This window comes from Saimiri boliviensis, chromosome 7 (genome assembly GCF_048565385.1).
Source record: "Saimiri boliviensis isolate mSaiBol1 chromosome 7, mSaiBol1.pri, whole genome shotgun sequence".
Taxonomy (NCBI): Eukaryota; Metazoa; Chordata; class Mammalia; order Primates; family Cebidae; genus Saimiri; species Saimiri boliviensis.
Genome location: NC_133455.1, coordinates 96,544,560 through 96,568,905, shown reverse-complemented (window position 1 = coordinate 96,568,905; position 24,346 = coordinate 96,544,560). Strand labels below are relative to the sequence as shown.

The window sequence follows — 24,346 nt, the reverse complement described above, 5'->3', positions numbered from 1 at the left end:
GTGGGGTGTGGGACTTCCAGGTCTAAGGTGGATTCAAAGACTTTCTGGTTGGCAATGGGTTGGTTGAAGGAGTTATTACCTGAAAACCTGGGATCAGTAGAAAGAAATGTCTGGGTTAAGATAAGGGGTTGTGGAAACCAAGGCTTTATCATGCAGATAAAGCCTCCAAGTAGCAGGCTTGAGAGCTCTTATTAGACCTAAGAAGATGCCAGACTCTTAGTTAAGTCTCTCCTGGGTGAGAAGAAAGTCCTGGAAAGGAAGGGGAATTCTCTACAGAATGAAGACTTTCCCCATGAGAGACAGCTTTGCAAGGCCATTTCCAGTTATGTCCAAGAAACATATTTTGGGGTAAAATATTTCACTTTCTTTTAGGGCCTGCTATCTGTCATGTGATGCTATACTTGATGTCTTACTGCTACAAAAAGTCTGCCTTGTCAGTCTTAAGGTCTCTATTTTAATGTTAATGCTGGTTGGTTGTGCTTAGATTCCAAAGACAGCAGGATATAATGAGGCATGTCTCATCCTCACCCCTTCCCATCATGGCCTGAACTGGATTTTCAGGTTTGCTTTGTAATGCCATTGGCCAAGAGTGGCGGGGGTCCATCAACTGGTTGTGGGGCTTAGAACTTTATTTTTGGTTTATAACATTGTTTCATCTTTTTCCATTTGTATTAAAAATTCAAGCTTACGAAAACATTGAAGGTGGTACAATGAATACATAATCATTCACCTAGATTCAAGAACTGATTTTTTTTTTTTTTTGAGATGGAGTTTCGCTTTTGTTACCCAGGCTGGAGTGCAATGGCGAGATCTCGGCTCACCGCAACCTCTGCCTCCTGGGTTCACGCAATTCTCCTGCCTCAGCCTCCTGAGTAGCTGGGATTACAGGCACGCGCCACCATGCCCAGCTGATTTTTTGTATTTTTAGTAGAGACAGGGTTTCACCATGTTGACCAGGATGGTCTCGATCTCTTGACCTCATGATCCACCCGCCTCGGCCTCCCAAAGTGCTGGGATAACAGGCTTGAGCCACCGTGCCCGGCCTAAGAATTGATATTTTATCACATTTGGAGTCTCTCTCTCTCTCTCTCTCTCTATGCACAAACACACACACACACACACACACACACACACACACACACACAAACACACGTATATTTACCTTTTTGAAACTGGTTGAAAATATTACAGTTGACTCCTAAATACTTCAGCATGCCTTTCCTAAGAATAAAGATATAAAATGAACTCATTTATTTTAAGACAGCAACCAGGAAAAGTAAATGTAAACAAATTGTTAGTTGTCATGCCCTAAACTCATTTTCATGAGTTGGAAATCTCTGCACTCTTCTAGCTACCAATCTGCAATTATGGGCTTTGTGGACCATACACTTTAATAAAGGCCTACTAAAGGCTTATAAAGTAAAATGTTTTGTGCAATAAGTAGTTTTAAAATGACCTATTTTATGTAAGTTACAGTTTTATTATCAGCAACAGCATTCATGAAAACTGTGCTTTACTGTAGCAATATAGTTATGAAAAGACATAGATGACTGTGAAGATGCCTTCAAGACCTGAAACCTGGCTTTCTGAGTATCTTTTGCACTGCTGACCTTCCCCTAGTCTTTGTTCTGTAGGGTCTCAACACAATACCTCTGCTGTGATGGAATAGCACTGCTGCACAATATTCCTCACCACAGGGAACGCCTTAAAGAAAGGTGTTTCCACAGCATTGTTCGTTCCCTTCTGCCTTATCATTGCATTCAACCTTTTCTTCTACCTTCGTTTTTATTTATTTATTTTATTTTATTTATGTTTTAACACAAGGTCTTTTTCTGTCTTCCAGGCTGTAGTGCATTGGTACAATCATTGCTCACTGTAGACTTGACCTTCCAAGCTCAAGCCATCCTCCCAGCTCCGCTCTCAAGTAGCTGCAGCTACAGGTGCAGGCCACCACACCTGGCTAATTTTTAAAATTTTTTGTAGAGACAAGGTCTTCCTGTTTCCCAGGCTGGTCTTGAACTTCTGGGCCCAAGTGATCTTCCCACCTCAACTTCTCAAAGTGCAAAGATTACAGGTGTGATCCACTGCACCCAGCTTCTTCTACCTTTATTGATGCACATTTCAGTCAATTCTACCTGAGGCAACTGTTAAACATGTAAACTCACTTTAGTAATTTCCTCTCCCTTAAATTTACTCACTTCCAGCTTTTGTTCAATTATCACAAAAAGATCTCACGCCCTCTTGGTATCCTAGCCTTCCTCTTTTGCTTCTCTTTTTTTATTGTGAAACAGAATAATCCTAGTCACTTCTAATGAACTAGTTAACCTTGAGCAAATTGCTTGAAGCCTCCTAGACCTCAATTTTCCCTCCTGGTGACCTGGGATAATGGAATTCCATTTCCAAAGCCAGCATTGAGAGTCAGGTCTGCTTGTGAGAGTATAAGTAGGTGGACTCTGGCCTCAACCTGCCTGGGTGTATATTCTGCTTCTTAATGACTAGTTTCATGTCTGTGAGTGAGTTGCTTAGCTTATCATACTTCAGTTTCCTCATTTGTAAAGCAGATGTGTTAATAAGATCCCCTGGCCTCATAATGCTGAGTTAATATTTATGCCCAATAACCCCGCTTGTGACTGAAAATAATAAAATAATATTTCATTGATGTGAAAATAAACCTGTATCAAGGAACAAACACCAGAAGCTCTGAGATAAGAGTGAACAATGAAGAACCAATGGGATCAAATGTCTAAAAGTATTGAGCATGTTTAAAAAGTTCCATCAGAATAAATAACCATAAATGCTACTGAGAAATAAAAATAAAATCCTAAGCTCTTTCCCCACCACACACTCACTGACTGAGCAGACTCCCTCTTGGCTAAGGGAACACTGGGGAAACTTTCAGTGTGTTCCTGGCCATGATGCAAAGGACAGAACAGCCCTGCTCCCTCACTAACTGCCAGTCGGCTTTCTTCCATAGGTCTAAACAGAAACTGGTTCTCTCAAAAGACCCACTGCATGGCTTTTTTCAACCAACCACCTGATGGTACCTTTCCCTTTTGAGATTTCAACAAAACAATCCACCAACCTCCTCTAGCGACAGGAGACCACTGACCAGAGAGAGGTTCTAGCCAGTGTATGGTGACTGCACAGTGAGTTTGTGTTCTGTGATTCACCTTTTGACATCAGCTGCCATTTTCTGTATATACTACTCATGACTGGACAGGAAGCTCAACTGGACATGTGCATGTTTGCCTTTCATAAATATTCATTGCTCCTCCCAGAGTTTAGTAAATGGCTCCTCCCAGAGTTTAATAAATATGGCTATTCAGCCACCCTGCTCAGCAAAAATTCCAATCCTTTTTGCTCCTCCTGTGAAGTGCGGTTTCCCGCTTCTGGCCAGAGGCTATGCTTCCCAGCCTATCAGAATGGCCACCCTGCAGACTGCAGCCCTTTATGAGAAATAAAGTTCTCTTTTCCAAATTTGTGAACCTTGTCAAGCTCCAGTTGACACTACTTTATTTTCATCCTCTAATCAAATCTGTCATCAAAAAACCCATTAAGCTGGGCACAGTGGTGTAACCATGCAAGGGTTTCACCTTGCCTGCTGCTTAGACAGAGCCAATTCATCAAGACAGGAATTGCAATAGAGAAAAAGTAATTTATGCAAAGCCAGCTGTGCGGGATGCCAGAGTTTTATTATTACCCAAATCAGTCTTTCTGAGCATTCACAGAGCAGTTTTTAAGGACAGCTAGGTGGATGGGAGAAAGCCAGTGAACCAGGAATGCCGATTGGTCAGGGATGAAATAATAGGGCGTGGAAGCTGTGTTCTTGTATTGTGTCAGTTCCACAAGATCAGATGGTCCAGTTACTCGATCTGGGTAGTGCCACCTGATCCATCAAGTGCCGGGTCTGCAAAATATCTCAAGGACTGATCTCAGGAGCAGTTTAGGGAGGGTTAGAATCTTGTAGCCTCCAGCTGCATGACTCTTAAACCATAACTTCTTTTTTTTTTTGAGACAGAGTTTCGCTCTTGTTACCTAGGCTGGAGTGCAATGGCGCGATCTCGGCTCACCACAACCTCCGCCTCCTGGATTCAGGCAATTCTCCTGCCTCAGCCTCCTGAGTAGCTGGGACTACAGGCATGTGCCACCATGCCCAGCTAATTTTTTGTGTTTTTAGTAGAGACGGGGTTTCACCATGTTGACCAGGATGGTCTCGATCTCTTGACCTCGTGATCCACCCGCCTCGGCCTCCCAAAGTGCTGGGATTACAGGCTTGAGCCACCGCACCCAGCCAACCATAACTTCTAATTGTGTAACTAATGTTATTAGTCCTACCAAGGCAATCTAGTCCCCAAGTAAGAAGGTCTGCTTTAGGAAAGTGCTGTTACTGTCTTTGTTCTAAATTATAAACAAAGTTTCTCCCAAAGTTAGTTTAGCGTATGCCCAGTAATGAACAAAGACAGCTTGGAGGTTAGAAGCAAGACAGAGTAAATTAAGTTAGATCTCTTTCACTGTCTTAATCAATTTTGCAAAGGCAATTTCAGTGGTTCACATCTGTAATCCCAGCATTTTGGGAGATAGAAGTGGGAGGAACCCAGGAGACTGAGATCAGCCTGGGCAACATAGGGAGCTCTTACCTCTACCAGAAAATAATAAATAAATGAATAAGCAAGCCAGGCATATGTTGCACGGCTTTGTCCCAGCTACGTGGGAGCCTGAGGTGAGAAGATCACTTGAGCCCAGGAGGTCAAGGCTGCAGTGAGCTGTGATTGCGCCACTGCATTCCAGCCTGGTGACAGAGCAAGACCCTATCCCCAAAGACAGAAAAAAAAGTTTATTAAAATGAAATTCTCAATATATTTTTTTAAATTACTGTCATCGTAACAGTCTAATTTTTTTTTAAATGTCATTGTGTGTTATACCAGATGCATCTGGGAGGAAATTCACTTGGGGCAGACATGGTTCGGGCTTAACCACAGTATCCATTATGTCTAGGTTCTCATTTTGTGAAAGTATGCATTTCCAAAATCAAAAACAAGACTCTCATACAAATATTACTAAGCATATATCAAAGATATTTACCTGCTTAATGAGGAAACCGGAAGAATAGTAAAGCTGGTTCAAAGGAAGAAAGGAGAGACTGGTATATATAAATCAATGAAAGAAAGAATGCTGAAAAAAGATTGCTAAATCATATGTTTAAAATACTGATTAATATCCTTCAGGGCAATAAACCACAACCTTTGAGCTCTATCTCTTTCACTAGAAAGATAACATTTATTTCTCTACCAGACAAAAATAACTTACAATCTAACAGTCTTTGAGAAAGCAACATCTCACTTTTCAGAGTCTGAGCTCCTGTTAACTTAAACAGTAAATCTGACCAGATGCACTGGCTCATACCTGTGATCCCAACACTTTGGAAGGCTGAGGCAGAGGGATTGCTTGAGGTCAGGAGTTCAAGTCTCCCCTGGAAAACATGGTGAAACCACATCTCTACTGAAAAAATAGAAAAAAATCCTAGGCATGGTGGAACACACTTGTAGTCCCAGCTACTCCTGAGGCTGAGGCATGAGAATCCCTTGAACACAGGAGGTGGAAGCTGCAGTGAGCTGAGCTCATGCTACTGCCCTCCAGCCTGGGCAACAGAGTGAGACTCCAACTCTCTGACTCAAAAAAAAAAAAAAAAAAAAAGAGTAAATTCAACAAAAGTTACAACCTTTAAATGCTCTCACACAAGCTGATTAGTATGACAATGAAAGCACATTCAGTGACATTTTTGCCTTATCTTTAAGTTATGGCTAATTTATCTCACATTTGTGAACAGCTTACAAATAACTCTTGAAACAGAATCCATCCAAAAGTTGAGAGTTTTCTATTCAAATGAAGTAGGTAAGTATGGCCCATGACTTTGGGTTTCATATGTGATTAGGAAGACAGTGTATACACATCTATGAAGCCCAATGATATTTACAAACATACGTTTTAAGAAGTTTAGTTTAATGTATAAGTAGTTGGAATCAGTTCTAGCTTAATGCAAGTAATCAGAAAAACTATAAACATGATTTCTATACTTAAAACATTAAATGCCAACTTTTTAAAGTACATGGCTTCAAAGTGCATATCATGTACTATCCATTTTTAAATACATATTTATTTTTATTAAGTTTAGAGTTCATTCCAAAAATTGTCTCAGTTTAAATTCAGTGCTTACGCTAACTCACTAATTTTGAAGTCTCTTTTTCTTTTCTGCCTCCTCCATACATGCAGAATAGAAGCACCAGAAAAGCATGGCTTTTTCTTTGAAGAGATAAAATTCATATGCAAGTATAGTGTATGAAAAAATATATATTCCACAGGAATCTCTCTTTTTTAGTTTTACTAAAAGCAGCATTTTTGCAATTATGCATTCCAATATTATAATGCCATGCAAGTGAAATGAGCAATTCTAGTTTTGGGGAAACTTTCTTTCAAATTTCTTTAAAATATATCCATGTCTTTTTTTTTTTTTATCTGCGCTTAAATAAAAAACAAAATATGAAAAGTTTGCAAAAGACTACCATACAGAGTCTACCTTACTACACTGTAGGAAATGTAGCCTTGAATTAAACCTTTTGTAGAAAAGGTCTCACACATATCAATGAGAAAACACAAAGACAACAATGGTGAAAATGCTAAGGGTGCGAACAGAAAACTAGAAAGAGGAGCTGCTGTTCAGAGGACTTAAGGGCTTAAGAACTTCATGTCACTGGCACTCAAGAAAAGCAAATTAAAACAAAACGTCAATATTCACCTTAATTAGCATGTTAGGTGTTTGCTGTTGTTGTTGTTTGTTTGTTTTAGACAGAGTCTCACTCTATTGCCCAGGCTGGAGTGCAGTGGAGTAATCTTGGCTTATTGCAATCTCCACCTCCCAGATTCAAGCAATTCTTTTGCTTCAGCCTCCTGAGTATCTGGGACTACAGGTGGGCACCACCATGCCCGGCTCATTTTTGTATTTTTAGAAGAGATGGAGTTTTTCTATGTTGGCTAGGATGGAGGCTAGAAATCTCTAGTCAATGTATCTGCTGGGCCATGCTCTTCCTAAAGATACTAGGACAAAATCCTCTTTTCTTTCTGCATCTAGTGTTTATTGGCAATCCTTGCCTTAAATCTAGCCTAAAGTTGCCTATTTTAAGGCATATTTTACTGTTTTGAAACCACCTTTGCAAAGATTATAGCAGTGAAAGAAGTCTGACATGGCTGACTCTATCTTGCTTCTGACTTCTAAGTGGTCTTTTCTTATTGCTGGATGAAGTCCAAGCTAACCTTAGGAGGAATTTAGTTTATAGTTAAACTTTGAAGTGAGGATGATAATAGGCCTTCTCTAAAAGTGATCCTCTCCTTGATCCAAGACCGAAACCGCCTTTGTAAAACTAATGAAAAGCCACAAGATTAGGATTATGGGAGGATCCTGACTTCTGCTACAATGTAGGCAAAGTTTCTATAATCTCTTATTGCTCAGGGGTCATGTGGCCAGACCCCTGAGCAGTAAGGTTACAAGATTTGTCATTTCCCCGATTGCTGCTATTAAAAAATCATTATTATTGTAAAACCTAATATTGTTTTTTTGGGACGTTATGCAGACTGACTCTGCCTGAACCCGTGACTCACAACTCAACCAGAATTGTGGTCCCCACCCAGAGTGGACTCAGCATGAGGACTGTTTCTTACACCTCTATGAGTTCATCCCCAACCAATCAGCAGCACCCATTCCCTATCCCTCACCCACCAGATTGTCCATAAAAACCCTAGCGTCTGAGTTCTCAGACAGACTAATTTGAATGATAACTCCAGTTCTCCCACATGCCTGGCCTTGTGTCAATTAAACTCTGTCTTCACTGCAATGCCATGATCTCAGGGAACTGGTTTTTATCTGTGTAGCAAGCAGTGTAGCAAGCAGGAAGAACTCATTATGTGACCGTAGGTTCAGCCTAAAGGTGTCTCCAAACATAGTGAACTGTAACTAACTGAATGTGTAAACTGTATGTGTTCCCTACTCTTGCATCAGTCACAGAGATTTAGCACATCACAGGTAGCCAACTGTTCAAACCCTGTTTAAATAAGGCAAATGCCAAGCTCTAACCAATCCAGCTGTTTCTGTATGTCACTTCCAATTTCTGTAGGTCACTTTCCTTTTACTGTCCATAAATCCTCTCCAACCACATGGTAGTGTGGCACTGACGTCTCTCTGAACTTATTCTGGTTGAAGCGGTGGGGCTGCCGAATTCACTAACCATTATTTGCCCAAACAAATTGTATTACATTTAATTTGTGTGAAGTTTTTCTTTCAACACTTAGCACTTCTTGGCTTGCAGCTGCATCACTTCAATTCCTGCCTCCATCTTCACACAATGTTCTTTCTTCTGTGCATGTTTATCTCTGTGTTCACATTTCCCTCGTCTTATAAGTGCACCAGTCATTGAATTAAAGACCACCCTAATTGAGTATGACCTCAATGTAACTTGATTGCATCTGCAAAGACTCTATTTCCAAATAAGGTAATATTCTGAAGTTCCAGGGAGACACAACTTTGTGCTATTCAACCTATATAGTTAACAAAAATTTTTACTTAATGATCATCCAATCTTTGGAATCAACCAATATTTGTTTTTAGCTGTCACACCTACATCCAATCAACAGCAGCCTGACATCTTAGCCTTCTGAATCTGACTTTTCCTCACGATCACCTCTCTGTTTGTCTCTACATTCTCTCTTCCATACTACACCAGGATGACTCTGAAATCTCAATCATAGAATGTCACCCTTTGCTCAAAATCTGTTTGAATCCCCCCATCACACTCAGAATGAAGTACAAAGATTTTGCTAGGTCTTACAAGGCCTTATATACTCCAGACCCTGGGTCTCTCTATGACCTCATTTCTAACCCACTTCACTCTTCTCAGTTAACTCTGACCTTCACATAAATCCTCTTTATTATCAATTCTCATTATTTTCACTTGATGTTTCCTGTCTGAAATTTTCTTTCTCAGCACCTTACCATGGCTGGCTAATTCACTGTGTCCAGATCTCTGCTCAAGTGCCACTGCTTCCATAAATCCTTTCTATTAGTGAGCTATGGGTATGTAGTTCTGGAACATACACAGAAGTACAACCTAAATGTGAAATGAAGCACTACCTGATTAAACCAAACCAGCAGGCTTCAACCCCTCCAAATTTAGTGTTTCTAGTAAACTGTATTATAGAATGCAGTTTAGATGTGAAGCAAAAGTGAGACTTCCTAGTCTCTTTCCTCTCAATTGAAGGCAGCTGAGAGGCTGCCTTAGCTCAATATGAATTGATCACCCAGTTGCAGGAAGTTGTATCTGAGTCCAAAAACAGTGGTTCTGTCTCCTATGTGGGTAGGCCTGACAGGTATATATACCAGTCAGTCACACCATGCACAATAGAGCCACTTGTGTCTGGATACAGAAAGTAAACTAAGTATGGCAAATCCTCAAGCTTGAACCATAAAGCATAAAGAACCTACCCAATATTAAACATGCACCAATGAATGTCAAGTTCTAAGTTACCAGAATTACTATCTCCTCTATGAGAAAGTATTGTAGGTTGAATTGTGTCCCACTAAATAATATGTTTAAGTGATAAATCCAAGTACCTATGGATGTGATCTTCTTTGGAAATAAGGTCTTTGCAGATGTAATCAACATAAGAGGAGGTCATACTGGATTAGAGTGTACCCTAGTGCAATGATTTGTGTCCTTATAAGAAGAGACATATTAGGACACAGAAATACACAGGGGGGCAGCAGACCACGTGAAGACAGCGGCAGAGACTGGTATGACGCAACTGCAAACGAGGAGGGCCAACTGCCAGCACCCACCAGATTCTAGAAAGAGGCAATGAAGGATTCTTTCCTAGAGCCTTCAGAAGACAGCATGGCCCTACCAACACCTTGATTATGGAATGCTAGTCTCAAGAATGATGAAATAATAATTATGAAATAATAAGGTACCCAGTTTGCAGTACTTTGTTATGGCTGCCCTAATAAACTAATGCAGGGTTAGAAAAAGGAATGGATTGGAAAGAAAATATGGAAGTGTTCCTTCCCTTCCAACTTTCCCCTGAGTGGGAGAAATATGTTTTTATAAAGGTTTTATTAAACTTGTTGGTAGAAGCAGAGATGCAGGAGAGAAACAGAGAAGTTCTTACTCTCCAATATTTTTTGCTTCTTGTCCCACTGGGTGAAATAGCCAAGACTATGCTTGGCCATCCATTTCTCCTGGGGAGACCAGCTGAACATCCGGGTCTGCCTGCCCCACCTTCATGAGCCTGCTTATGTCTGTTCCCATGTCCTTCTCCTAAGGGAACTGGGGAGTTTAGCAGTGAACCCCAGTGATCTCTGAAATAGGTCAGAAACAGATAGAAATTATCTAATTCTATAAACATGGTGCAACCTATGCCAAAAAATTGTTTTCTATTTTCTATTTCAAAATATACTCAGCCATTAGTCTTAAAATACTCTTCAGAGATTAATTATGAAATAACATCCTCAGCCCAGTTTTGAAATGAACCTTTCGCTTCCATTATTAAATCCCAGAAAGAAATGAAAGTCTAAAAATAAAGTTTCTGTTTGTTTTTTAAATTTAAGTTTAAAGAAATTGAAGCTTAATATTGTTTCCTTTCTAAAGCTGTTTTCCCCTCAGTCTCAGCATCGGGGTCTATATGGTGCCTATGGCCAGAAATACCTTCCCTTGGAATGGCTTACTTCCTTCAATCTTTCAAGAGTTGATTTAATCCAACATAGTCTCACATGTCCCACTGGTGAGAGGACAACTCAGGAGGTTCTGAATCTGGGTTCCTCCAAGGAAGTCATTCTAATTTGTTTCTTGTGATCTTGACATTATTAGTAGTAGTAGTATTGTTAAAATTAATAGTCATATTACCATTATTATAGTTTATATAATAGCATATTTACTCTATGCTTAGGCACTAGTCCAAGACTTTTGGACATTTTATCTCATTTAATCTTTCCAACAATCTTAGGAGATCCAATTCTTACTAATCCTGTTTTATAGATGAGGAAACAATGGCACAGAGACTTAACAAATAACAATAGCTGAGGTCCAAATCCTGGCAATGTGGCTCCAGAGGTCAGGCTTAACGATTACAAGACATTGCCTTTACAAACCATGTTTGATTTTGAGGGAATCCAGTCACACATTTTGATCAAGACACAAATTTGACCTCCTTTTCTGAGCAACATGTTTCAAAACAGTTGGATGGGCATATCTCATTAACTTAGTTTTTTCTTCTCCAGCTTGACCTCTAAGTTCTCACATGTTTCCTAATTGTTTGTGTTTCTTTTAGTTCTATCAACAAGACTTCCTTCATTTGTGCTTTGAAGTGTTTCCACTCTTGCTAGAACGACTTTCTTTCACATCTGACTTGTCTTTAACATTTTCTATGAGATGTACAAATACATATTTGTCTATGTAAAATCATTATTTAAAAGTATCTAAAGAAAGTATCAAAGAAATAAAGATCAAGTACAAAGTTTACTATTTTTCTGGTTTGTTTTGTTTTTTTTTGAGATGAAGTCTCACTGTGTTGTCCAGGCTGGAGTGCAGTGGCATGATCTTGGCTCACTGCAACCCACACCTTTCAAGTTCAAGTGATTCTCCCATCTGAGCCTCCCAAGTAGCTGGGATTACTGGCATTCACCATCATTCCCGGCTAATTTTTGTATTTTTAAAGAGACAGGGTATCACCATAATGGGCAGACAGGTCTTGAACTCCTGATCTCAGGTGATCCACCCACCTCAGCCTCCCAAAGTGCTGGGATTACAGGCATGAGCCACTGCACTCAGCTGAAAGTTCACTATTGTTTTTTTTTTTTTTTGAGACGGAGTTTCGCTTTTGTTACCCAGGCTGGAGTGCAATGGTGTGATCTCGGCTCACCACAACCTCCACCTCCTGGGCTCAGGCAATTCTCCTGCCTCAGCCTCCTGAGTAGCTGGGATTACAGGTATGCGCCACCACGCCCAGCTAGTGTTTTTTTTTTTTTGTATTTTTAGTAGAGACAGGGTTTCACCATGTTGACCAGGATGGTCTTGATCTCTCGACCTCGTGATCCACCTGCCTCGGCCTCCCAAAGTGCTGGGATTACAGGCTTGAGCCATCACGCCCGGCCAAGTTCACTATTGTTAAGAGATATTGCTTTGTGTTTTTTCAGATGCAGGTACTTCAACCAATTGTCCTTTTTATTTCATATTCTTCATATGATGGAATTTTTCATAAAGTACCAAAAGCTTTTTCAGAGAACTTTCTTTCATTTCTTTGAGGGAATTCCGAGTATGAAAGGTAGCCAACTAAAAATATAATAACAACCTTTGTAGGTACATGCCATTTCTAAGATCAAAGAACTTCTTTAATCCACTCTCTTTTACAAATGTTTTTTAAAGGAGAAATCTATGTGCTTTATTATGAAACCAACCATAGTCATTGTCCAAGTCTTTAAAAAAAACCACAAGGCCTGGCAGTTTTCCATATTCTGTCTGATATTTCCTTATGCACCCAGTTCCAACAGGCAGTTTTGTTAGTTGAAAGAGGATGAGTTAGGAAAAGTCTCATTTTGGAGTCAAGCTTCTACTTATACCTCTACAGTTATTTTCAAAAAACTTACACAATTCTGAATCATGCAAATTATATTCCATAGTAGGTATACTGTACAAATAGCAAATAAGACTAACCCTTATACAAGAAGTTAAAATTATTTTATGGCAGTTCTCTTCTGTAATTCCTTTTAGTTAGCAGTTTAATAATCTTTTAAAAGGAGAAAATAATAGAAACTCACAAAAGAAGCTGTGGGGAGGTGTTCAAATTATACAATCTATTTTTATCTAAGACCTACAGCAAAGCTATACTTTCTCTTTTCAATGAAAACTGTATTTCTCTTTCACTAACTGCTGAGTTGGGTTTTTCCATTGCAATTTTGCTCAGAAAAAAAAAGAAGCAATTATGATATAAAAACTAACTAATATCACAAGCTTTTAGAATTTACTGAGTACTAGAATTTGACGTTTCTCTCCTTCAACTTCTAATTTAATAAACCTCAATTTGTATGTAGCTGTTTATCAGAGTATAACAAATTATCCCTAAACTTATATGACATAAAACAATAGCCGTTGATCATCCTCACAGTTATGGTGGGTCAGAACATCTGGGAACACATGAGCTAGGCAGTTCTGACTTTGGGTCCGTCACATGGTTGCAGCCCGGAAAGTGAGTGTCAGTCATCTGAAGACTTGACTGGGCTGGAGGTTCCAGCTCAGAAGTGGCTCACTTGCCTGGTTGCCACATTGTTCCTAGATTTTGACAGGAGGCCTCCGTTTCTCCCCATGTGAGCCTCTCCACACAGTGCTTGAGGGTCCTCATGACACAGATGCTGACTCTCTCTAGGGCAAACAATCCAAGAGAGAGCGGCATAGCATCAGCAATGTCATCTATGACGTCTCAGAAGTCGATGCTGTTACTTCTACCACATTCTTGTTAGAAGCCAGTCACTAATTCTAGATTATTTTCAAGAGAAGGAAAATTAGGTTCCAATTATTGAAGGGAAGGATGCCAAAAAGATGTGGACATATTGTTAAATCATAATGTTAAAGTATTACTTACTTTATCCCTTACTTATTTTAAAGAAAATTTAACATAAATCTAACATTCTAGTAATGGGTGATTTATCTCATTCTCAAAATATTTTCCCAAACTTTTTCAACAAATTTACTTAACCCTATATATCCTGGAAAATGTTTCTCATAATTTTATTGTTTTTCAGTGTAGAGACCTGTATCTGTTTGCACCATGAATACAATAGTTGCTAAGCATACTAATGATTTGATGTACTAGATTGTGAAATTCTTTACTGGAATTTGAGACCTGAGATTGTTATTGCTGTGGTCGATCATTTGCCTCTACAGCCTCAGAGTCTGCATTGTGTCCGTCACTTGGTGAGCATTCAATAAATGTTGAATAAGTACATGAAGCATCTATATTCCTTTGTTTTGTTAATGATTCCTGGATCTAGCATTTCCTGTCATATTCATAAAAGGAAATAAGGGATTTTATAAAAATATTATAATGTATGCCCTGGAAAGTTATGGATATATATAATGATAATTTATATCTATATATAGATATAATTATATGAATACAAATATTAGTAAATTATGAAAATTAATAAAGAGATAAGATTATGGAGTAGACAACACTGATATATCCATTTTTTTGCCTCTCTCTTCCTTTCTTCCTCACTTTTTTATAAGATTTGAGAAGAGATATAGCCAAGTGTGGTATCTCACACCTGTAATACCAGCACTTGGGGAGACTGAGGCAGGTGGATCACGAGGTCAAGAGATCGAGACCATCCTGGCCAACATGGTGAAAGTCCATCTCTACTAAAAATACAAAAATTAGTTTGGCATGGTGGCATGCAGCTATAGACCCAGCTAGTCTGGAAACTAAGGCAGGAGAATCGCTTGAACCTGGGAGGCAGAGGTTGCAGTGAGCCAAGATTGCGCCACTGCACCCTAGCCTAACTACAGAGCGGGATACCATCTCAAAAAAAAAAAAAAAAAAAGGAGAGAAGAAATATAGAAAAAGGCTTAAAAAGAATAAAAATTAGGCCGGGCGCGGTGGCTCAAGCCTGTAATCCCAGCACTTTGGGAGGCCGAGGCGGGTGGATCACGAGGTCGAGAGATCGAGACCATCCTGGTCAACATGGTGAAACCCCGTCTTTACTAAAAATACAAAAAATTAGCTGGGCATGGTGGCACATGCCTGTAATCCCAGCTACTCAGGAGGCTGAGGCAGGAGAATTGCTTGAATCCAGGAGGCGGAGGTTGCGGTGAGCCGAGATCGCGCCATTGCACTCCAGCCTGGGTAACAAGAGCGAAACTCCATCTCAAAAAAAAAAAAAAAAAAAAAAAAAAAAAAAAGAATAAAAATTACAGGCATGGTGGCTCATGCCTTGTAGTACCAGCAATTTGGGAAGCTGAGGTGGGCAGATCACTTGAGCTTGGACACTTCAGAGCCAGCCTAAGTGAAATGGTGAAACCTCGTCTCTACAAAAGTTAGGTGGGAATAGTGGCATGCACCTGTAATCCCAGCTACTCAGGAGGCTGAGGTGGGAGGATCACTTGAGCCCAGTGAGTGGAGTTTGCAGTAAGCCACGATCACACCACTATACTCCAGCCTGGGAGACAGAGCAAGACTCCATCTCAAAAAAAAAAAAAAAAAGAAAAGAAAAGAAAAGAAAGAAAGGAAGAAAAAAAGAAAATGCAGTAATGCTGAAAACTAGGAAGTAAATATCAAACTGGTGGAACATACAAAGGAAGCTGAAAGTTTTTAAAGAGAAACAAGGAAGAGTAGAAGAGTAGAGGGGAATTACCCAGTTAAATGCGGCAGACTGCTGGGCCACATAAAGGCCCTTGGAATTAGTGACAATGAATGCAAAGTGAGAAAAATCAGAATAATTATGTGGTTTTCTCCAGCTACATTCAGCTGCTTGGGGACAGGCATTGAATTAAGAATCCAGTTTGAACCCTTTTGGGAGTTCTGCCAGAAGTAACTGGAAAAAATGCAAGGCAAGGAAGTAAACAGCAGAAGCAGAGAGGAGATGATGAGTCTGATAGGCCATGGAATCTAAAGAGGGTAAGAAGTGAGGACAGGGTGGAAATGATATACCATGAAACCGTTGGGGGATCATTGGAGTGCAGGTCAACTGAGGTCAAAGGATTGTTGGTGGCAATTTTAGGTGGAAAGATGGCAGTGGCGGTGATTTTAGCTGGAAAGATGGGAGAATGAAATATCTGAGAATATAATTATGGGAGGGTGGTCATGGCAATGTCTAAGACCATAGCAGTGGGATGTTGGCATGAGGTGGAGAACAAGATCACTAAACGAGAAACACAAGAACTGAGAGGCCAGATTCCTCGTCAGTATACTGTAAGACACACTCTGAGAAAACCATTTATACCTAGAATTCTCTATTCATCCACATAACTAATCAGATATGAGCAAAATCAAAGATTTTTTAGCATGCAAGAACTTGGAGAACAAACTACCCATACATCATAAGTAGAAGTAGACTAGGCTAGACTACAGAAAAATAAAATATATAGCCCCAAACAAAACCAGGTGGTGCCCCAAAAATGCCAGAACCTGAAAATGGCCCAAAAGAAGTAAAGAAAGTTAGACCAATATTAAAAGAAAGCTTATTATATTCAGATACTCATTAAACTTTTTTTTCAAATGGTAAAGTTTAAATGACACAGTATCAAATTTTCTCTTTTCTTTGACTCTAATTAGAAGACACCATGAATTCTATAGTGGATGAATCCTCCTATGCTTTGTACGTAAGTTGATTATACAAATTGAAGTCAAGTACTCAATACTTGTCATTTTATAATATGAATAACAGTTTCAGCAGAATGTAAGAATTATAATTCTTGACAGTGTAAAATGATTATATAACTAAAAGACAATCAAGGAGCGAAATGGAAAGAAGGCCAAAGTAAGTGCATTTATTTTTTCATCTTTCAAGTTAGAAGATAGTAGCTATTTCAATATAAACAGGGAGTTCAAATGTATCATTCAAGGAGAACTAATATTGCAGGTATAAATAATAATTTTGAAAGTAGAAGTGCAAGTAAATGAAATTCCTCATACTTCATAGCAGGTAAATGCAGCAACAAAGCGAGGTAAATGATTACCATATATAGTTATGACCATAACCACAAAAACAGCAAAAACAAACTGCTAAGAGTAGATGCCTTTGGGAAATGAAACGGAGCTTGGAACTTAAAAAGAATCATTAGTATTTATTTTCTGCTCTTTCAATTCCTTAAATTAAAAAAAAAAATTTGAAAAATATGTTATTTTCTTCTTTTTGAAAAGTGAGCTCTAAAGAATCTGGAGAGTGGGGGAGTGTTTGGAGTAGGAAGAAAGCCACATAATTAATTTCAAACGTACTTCCTTGTGTGTCATTTATATATAAATTTAGATTTACAGGGACTGCATTAATTTTATGCTATTGTGACAATAATGAATAAATACCACGGTTTTATGTTTCTTTTGAGGCAGAGACTCATTCAGTCACCTAGTCTGAAGTGCAGTGGCATGATCTTGGCTCACTGCAACCTCGACCTCCCAGGTTCAAGTGATTCTCCCTCCTCAGCCTTCCGAGTAGCTGGGACTACAGGTGTGTGCCATCACGTCAGGCTAATTGTTGTATCTTTAGTAGAGACAGGGGTTCACCATGTTAGCAGGCCGATCTCAAATTCCTGTCCTTAGGTGGTCCACCCTCCTTGGCCTACCAAAGTGCTGGGATTATAGGCATGAGCCACCATGCCCTGCCTAAATGTAACTGTTTTTTAACTTTAAAAATTACCTGCTAATCTCCCTTTTCTTCTTTTTTGTATCATTATTGGTAGGTGTCAAAGTGTCCTTTTTAAGAAAGAGAGAGGAGAAAGTCAAACTCAGAGATCAAACTGAAGTTTAAAAAAGCAGGTCTGAGAGTTCATTGCATAGAAAGGAAACAAGATGAGTCATAAACAACATCTATTATCACAATGATAAAGTTTGTATTTTAAAGTAATTTTGTTATCAATGTGGTTTTTTACATATATCAGTGGGACATTCATAAATAGAGTTAATTTTGTTATCAATGTGGTTTTTTACATTCATAAACAGTTATCAAACATTCTCAAATAAGTTTTGTATATAGATGATTATTGACACTGCATTTGGAAATAGATTATGAATAATGAAATACATGTAGCAAATTAATTATAACTTACAATTATGCAGATAAATGATTACTGATAAAATCAATCATTACATGAAAGACTACTGAAATGTTCAATTATAAATATGTTGACAAAATGTATTAGTTCTAGGGCTTGACAGTTCTAATTTGGAGCACTCTCTCTTCAAATGAGTATTCTGCTCATTTGAATTAAGACTAGGAAAAAAATAAGAAAGAAATTTTCCTTTATTCTTGATTCTGTACCTGACCTTTCTATCCCTCTCTCTTTTTGTTAATTATTTTAACTGTATTATCAGTTCAAGATCAGGGAGGTCCTTTAGAGTAAAATAACAAAAATGAAAGAGCTTTGATACGGTTGAAATAGAGATCTTTTTTCCTTATTTAGTTGTTCATAGCCTTTCTTATACATGTGAAAGCTTCTTTTTCAAGATTCTTTTTGTTTTTTAAGATAACTTTCTTTCTCACTGAAACGAGATGATTCTTTTAAAAGCATGATTTTTTAAAAAAGCGGAATGGGGCCGGGCGCGGTGGCTCACACCTATAATCCCAGCACTTTGGGAGGCCGAGGCGGGTGGATCACGAGGTCAAGAGATCGAGACCATCTTGGTCAGCAAGGTGAAACCCCATTGCTACTAAAAATACAAAAATTAGCCGGGCATGGTGGTGCATGCCTGTAGTCCCAGCAACTCGGGAGGCTGAGGCAGGAGAATTGCTTGAACCCAGGAGGCGGAGGCTGCGGTGAGCCGAGATTGTGCCATTGCACTCCAGCCTGGGTAACAACAGCGAAACTCCGTCTCAAAAAAAAAAAAAAAAAAAGTGGAATGGTTCTATATGTGTAAGTACATATTTCCATAATTTGTCTAATATTAAAACATTGGCCTTTTATCTTCTATTCTTAAAGTAAAAGTATTTGTTTCCTTAAGGAAACCTTAGTTCTTAATATTCTGGCCATTGTTTTAAAGTTTCACTTATCCATTTGTCCCTTATAAATCTAGAGAGAATGATTAGCTGCTTCCCAATGTTTGTCTCCATGTGGGAAATTCTAACATCATAGGTTGAAATCAACTCCGAATATGGAGTTGTGAGCATGTCATCAGATGTTAACTTTAGGTAAACTGTATTGAAGGAGAAATTTAATGTTTAAAATTGTTGTCCTAAAGTAAATTAATGTACATATAAATGCATATTTATTTTTAAAAGACAAATTGTATTTTTAATGAGTGAAAAGATTCTAATACTTCAATTCATATCTCAGTATTAATGTTTGCTTCTTTACCTTTATTGATACAAAATATAATAAATTTAGCTTGAATTTTATAGGTGATGTAGGGGAGATTCATATAAAATAAAATTTTAAATTACAAAGTAAAAGTGTGATGCACAGTAAAAATTGCAATTTGTTTTGGAATAAAATGGATAGATGCTAAGGATTTAAAATCAAATATCTTAAACTATTTGGCAGACAATTTTTAATTTTGCAAAGAAAAGCTTGACTTTTTCCTTGGATGAAATTTATGAAATAAAGTAAAAGGGATTGGAATTACTGAATAATTCATTAATTATTCCAAGGAAGCCTCACTCTGTTTCCCTTTAAACTGCTAATTAAACACAGAAAACCAGAGGAAAACTTACAACAATGAAACCTAAGAATCTTGGACTACTTTGTGCCTAAATCTTGAAGTAAATTCTGCCAGTGATAAGGATGGTGGCAAATGATTAGGGGAAGATAATTCAAGGTTTGCCACGCATGTGCTTCATTTTGTTGAAAGAGATGGAGAACTTTGTTTTTAAAAAAGGCCAAAAAGAGCTTTTACAACTGCCCCTCTGTGCATAAAATCAGCAGCCAAACCAACTTCACAGTACACCCAACCCTTCCCCTATTTGTTTCCAGCATGTTCACAAAGATTCCCACTATATAGGGGCAACTGGCAGTAGCTCTTTGACTCAAAGAATGTACTGCTAGGGCTGGGTACAGGGGCTCACACCTGTAATCTCAGCATTTTCCAAGGCCAAAGTGTGAGGATTGCCCGAGTCCAGTAGTTTGAGACGAGTCTGGGCATCATGGCAAGACCCCTTCCCTATTAAAATAAAACAATCTATTGTTAACAGAAGTAAAAAACTATGGTTACAGATAGGGGGAAAAACCAGGAGATAAAAATTCTTCCTGTGTCCCATTAGTTCAAAGTATCAGAGAACCAGTGGATTTAGGGAAGAAAACTATCTCACAAGACAATAAAAACATTTGGTGAATATCAGCAAAAACTTAGAAATGAGGCTGAACTGAGTGTCTATGAGTCTATATTTCTGTTAGAAATTTCAAAAATTTACCAGGAGTAGGACCTTAGCCATTTATTCCCTAGTCTGTTAACAAACACTGAGATTTATAACTGAATCTTTTATATGGGAATTTGTAACATACACAGAAAATGTTGGACCTTTAGGAGGAACATTTTGCTGTATGAGAGAGTAGTAACTATTAGGTTGGTGCAAAAGTAATTGTAGTTTCTTCCATTAAAAATAATGAAATGATTAGAAGGAATATATTTCTAATAATACAAGAGCCTGAAGAAGTTTTAATAAGTTAGTATTATCAAAAGAGTCATAGCTTCTATGAAAAGAAAGCCAAAGAAAAATAATAGAGAAAACAAAAGGTAATGCTATGCAATGAAAATAAAATAGAAGAAAAGGGGAGGGTGAATGCAATATAATGGAAAGGAAAATGCTAAGGTTATAAAGTTTCTGCAAGGAAACTCAAAATATAACAACTAACTTAAATTCTGTGCTAACAGCCAGAAACAACAAAATTTATATTGTGGAAAATGTAATCAGTCAGACAGGTGTGGTGGCTCATGCCTGCAATCCCAGCACTTTGGGAGTTCTAGACCAGTCTGACAAACATGGAGAAACCAGGTCTCTACTAAAAATAAAAAAAATTAGCCAGGTATGGTGCTGCATGCCTATAATCCCAGCTACTTGGGAGGCTGAGACAACAGAATCGCTTGAACCCAGGATGTGGAGGTTGCGGTGAGCTGAGATCACTGCCAATGCACTCCAGCCTGGGCTACAAGAGGGAAACTGTCTCAAAATAAAAATGTAATCAGTCTTTTAGAACAGTGTTTTCCCACAGGTTAGTGTGGATGTAAATCACTCAAAGTTCCTGTTAAAATACAGATTCCAATGCATTAGGTCTGTCTGGGTATAAGAGTGTGCATTTCTTTTCCTTTTTTTTTTGAGACAGAGTCTTGCTCTGTTGCTAGGTGCCAGGTGGGAGTGCAGTGGTGCGATCTCAGCTCACTGCAACCTCTGTCTCCCGGGTTCAAGCAATTCTCCTGCCTCAGCCTCCCGGGTAGCTGGGACTACAGGCGCATGCCACCACGCCCAGCTAAGTTTTTCTGTATTTTTAGTAGAGACGGGGTTTCACCATGTTAGCCAGGATGGTCTCGATCTCTTGACCTCGTGATCCACCTGCCTTGGCCTCCCAAAGTGCTGGGATTACAGGCTTGAGCCACCACACCTGGTCAAGAGTGTTCATTTCTAACAAGCTGTCACAACTGCTGGTCAAAGCACCATGTATTGTAGAAGCTGTAAAAAATAAATTTGCAGAGTAAACTGGAAATGTACAGACATAAAATAATTAAAGAGAAGATGATAGCTATGATGACAATAAGCATGCAGATGTTTGTGTTTCCAAAGAAGAGATCAGAAAATACGGAAGAGTAACAATAATTAAATGTACAGTTAAAGAAAAATTTCCTGAGGTTGACAAAGGACTGAGAATGCAGAAAAAAGGCATCACCATTTTCTGTGGAAATATTCAGTGAAGGGGTTAAGAAACTATAAACTCAGAACAAGACAGAATTATCTTTGCTTGTGTAATCTTTAATAGATAAGACATTGATATTGAGTTAATAAAAATAGCTACACTTTGAATTTAGTAAGATGACCATAACTTCTAATCTCGTGGCTTTAGGCAGTTTACTCCAAAGGCAGTAAAATATGTTATCGCCTTTGTTTCAGAGCTAAATTATAAACTAAGTTCCTCTCAAAGTTAGTTCGTCCTACACCCAGGAATGAACAAGGACAGCTTGGAGGTTAAAAGCAAGATGAAGTCAGTTAGGTCAAATCTTTTTCACTGTATCAGTTATAGTTTTGCAACGTTAGTTCCGTAACTTAAATGACGACTATGTCAGTTTTCACAAATAATCTCGGTAAAAAAATTAAAATAATTAGGTAAATGTAATAGAATACTTGTAGACAAACTCATCATAACTTGGAATCTAAAATTATATTACATTAGATAATAGATATGTCATTATTTGGGTATTTTCCAATAAAATATAGTTGTAGGAAAACATTCTTTCTAAAACAAAAAAGTGTGTCCTTTCTAAAAAGGTGAACAATTTTTGTCTCATTCAAAGCTTATTTCAAGATCATGTATAAAACAAGGTAAAAGGAACCAGAAAACAGAAGAGATGTAAAGAAAGTTATAAAAATAAAAAGGGTTTTTTTGGGGTTTTGGGGGTGGGAAGGGGGAAGAAAGCCTAAATAGAAATAATTTCACATGAGAAAGAATCTTGTATGGTAAATCTGTTTCAGATTAACAAGGTTTTCTCGAAGCATTAGTTAATACCTAAATAAGGGTTAAAAAGGTTAAGAAAGGATATGGAAGTTATATCTCATGGTAAAATTTTATCGATGATTATTTATAAAATTTTGAAAAACAAATTTAACCCGCTTGATGCTGTTTTTATTAGGGCTCATTGTTTGGAAAATTAAGTATCCTCTTTTTGCAGTTTTTTTGAAATCCTTGAGGTATCACTTTTATCAGATGAATGAGTTATTTCACAATGACCTGTGATATCAAGTGTTTTACACCTTTGATATTTGATAATCTTTCCAAAATCAAATTATAAATTATGTATTTTTCTGATCTAACTAATCCTTTAAGATATTGAGTTCCTTAACATCCAAAAATGACATAATTTGGCTTATTTGGTATAAAAATTACATAGGAAACATTGTCCACTATGAAATGCTGTTTGTTTTTCTTTAGGCTGTATTTGCATAAATATGTCATTGCTACATGTCCAAAGTCATAGGAAATTCCTATAATTCTGATATGACTGTTCATTATCAGTAATAATTATAATTGTTGTGTTAAATTATTGTGTGCCACAGAAGTAACAAATTTCCTTGTCAATTGTATTTTTGACTATGGCTGCTCTAAAACATTTTATCATCCATAGACAATTGTTGTCTTGTTTTGGTTCTCCTTAGAAGGTAGTTTTATAATCAGCTATAGAACTCTAACTGTCCTTAGAAGGAAGTATCTGATAACTTTGGAGATTGTGACATTACAATAGAGGAAAAACCTTTCAAGACTCTCACGGAGAGTTGAAATGTTCATAAACATCAAGTAGAACAGGAGTAAACTGCATGAACTGAACCAATAGAAGACGAAGTAATCTATTTATCTTTTTGATTAAAACATTACTGATTCTTTGTTTTGTTTCTCAGAGTCAAGAAAACTTTTAAGCTATTCGCAGCTTTGAACAATTGAGTATATTCCTATGAACAAAATTTGGAGTATGTTTGTTTTTCTCTACTGATTTCTCCAGAATTTGGAAACTATTTGTGAGTATTCTTAATTTATGACAATACAGTTATTTGCATAAGTGCAATAAAAATCTGTTGGTTGGGTGTGGTGGCTTACACCTGTAACCCTGGCACTTTGGAAGGCTGAGGTGGGGGTCACTTGAGCTCAGGAGTTTGAGACCAGCCTGGTCAACATAATGAGAACTAGTCTCTTTAAAAACAAAACAAAACCAAACCAAAAAAGAAGAACCTGTTTTTATGTGTAACAGGACACAACTGGAGAAACTGGTTACTTTACCAAGGCTTTGCCTGGAATGATTTGCTTTCCATCCTTCCAGTCAAAGCTTGACTTACGGAACCAATAAAAACTACTTGGAAAAACTGGCCTCATACCTTTGTCTACATAACCCTGATCTGTGGTAGATAAAGAATGTCACTTTCTGACAGGCCCAGTTTTCCCAAGTTATCTTGGAAATCAAGAGGAAAAGATCACCCAACTCATATGTATTTAATGGCACAAATCCATAGCTGGGCTTGGCTTAAGAAAAAATAGTCTTATCTGAGATTCCTTCTATGGAATACAGTTCCATCAAAGCCAATTTAAAAGCCTATGAAAAAAAATAATTTTTCTTGCTGCACTATATCCAAATAATTAGGACAATGTAATAAAGCAAACCAGTTCTACCAGGATTTGTCTTTAGTAAAAATGGGAAACTGGAGAGAGAAAAAAACATGTTTCAAAAACTATAGTACACCTGTTGTTAGATTCTAGTCTTGCCTAACATTTTTCAATTTTTGTTATTTTCTAGTTTTTACCAAATTCTAAAATTTTTAGCTACAAGTCTTCAAAATAATTTTTTCAAAATTTTTTTCTGTGCTTTTCCCCCATTTCCCTAATTTGGAGTCACTAAAAACTAAACTATT

The 24,346-nt window shown here is 37.9% G+C and overlaps 1 long non-coding RNA gene across 2 annotated transcripts in view; it reads left to right on the top strand.

Annotated features, from left to right (window-relative positions):
- Positions 1–24,346, top strand: part of LOC120364961 (uncharacterized) — a 75,911-nt gene that overhangs the window by 37,133 nt on the left and 14,432 nt on the right. The window contains exon 2 of one of the 2 annotated variants that reach the window (XR_012518534.1): positions 23,345–23,461. The exons of the other annotated variant lie outside the window; for it this stretch is intronic. This is a non-coding gene — a long non-coding RNA (uncharacterized LOC120364961). The remainder of the gene's footprint in view (positions 1–23,344; positions 23,462–24,346) is intronic. 2 annotated transcript variants of the gene reach the window in all.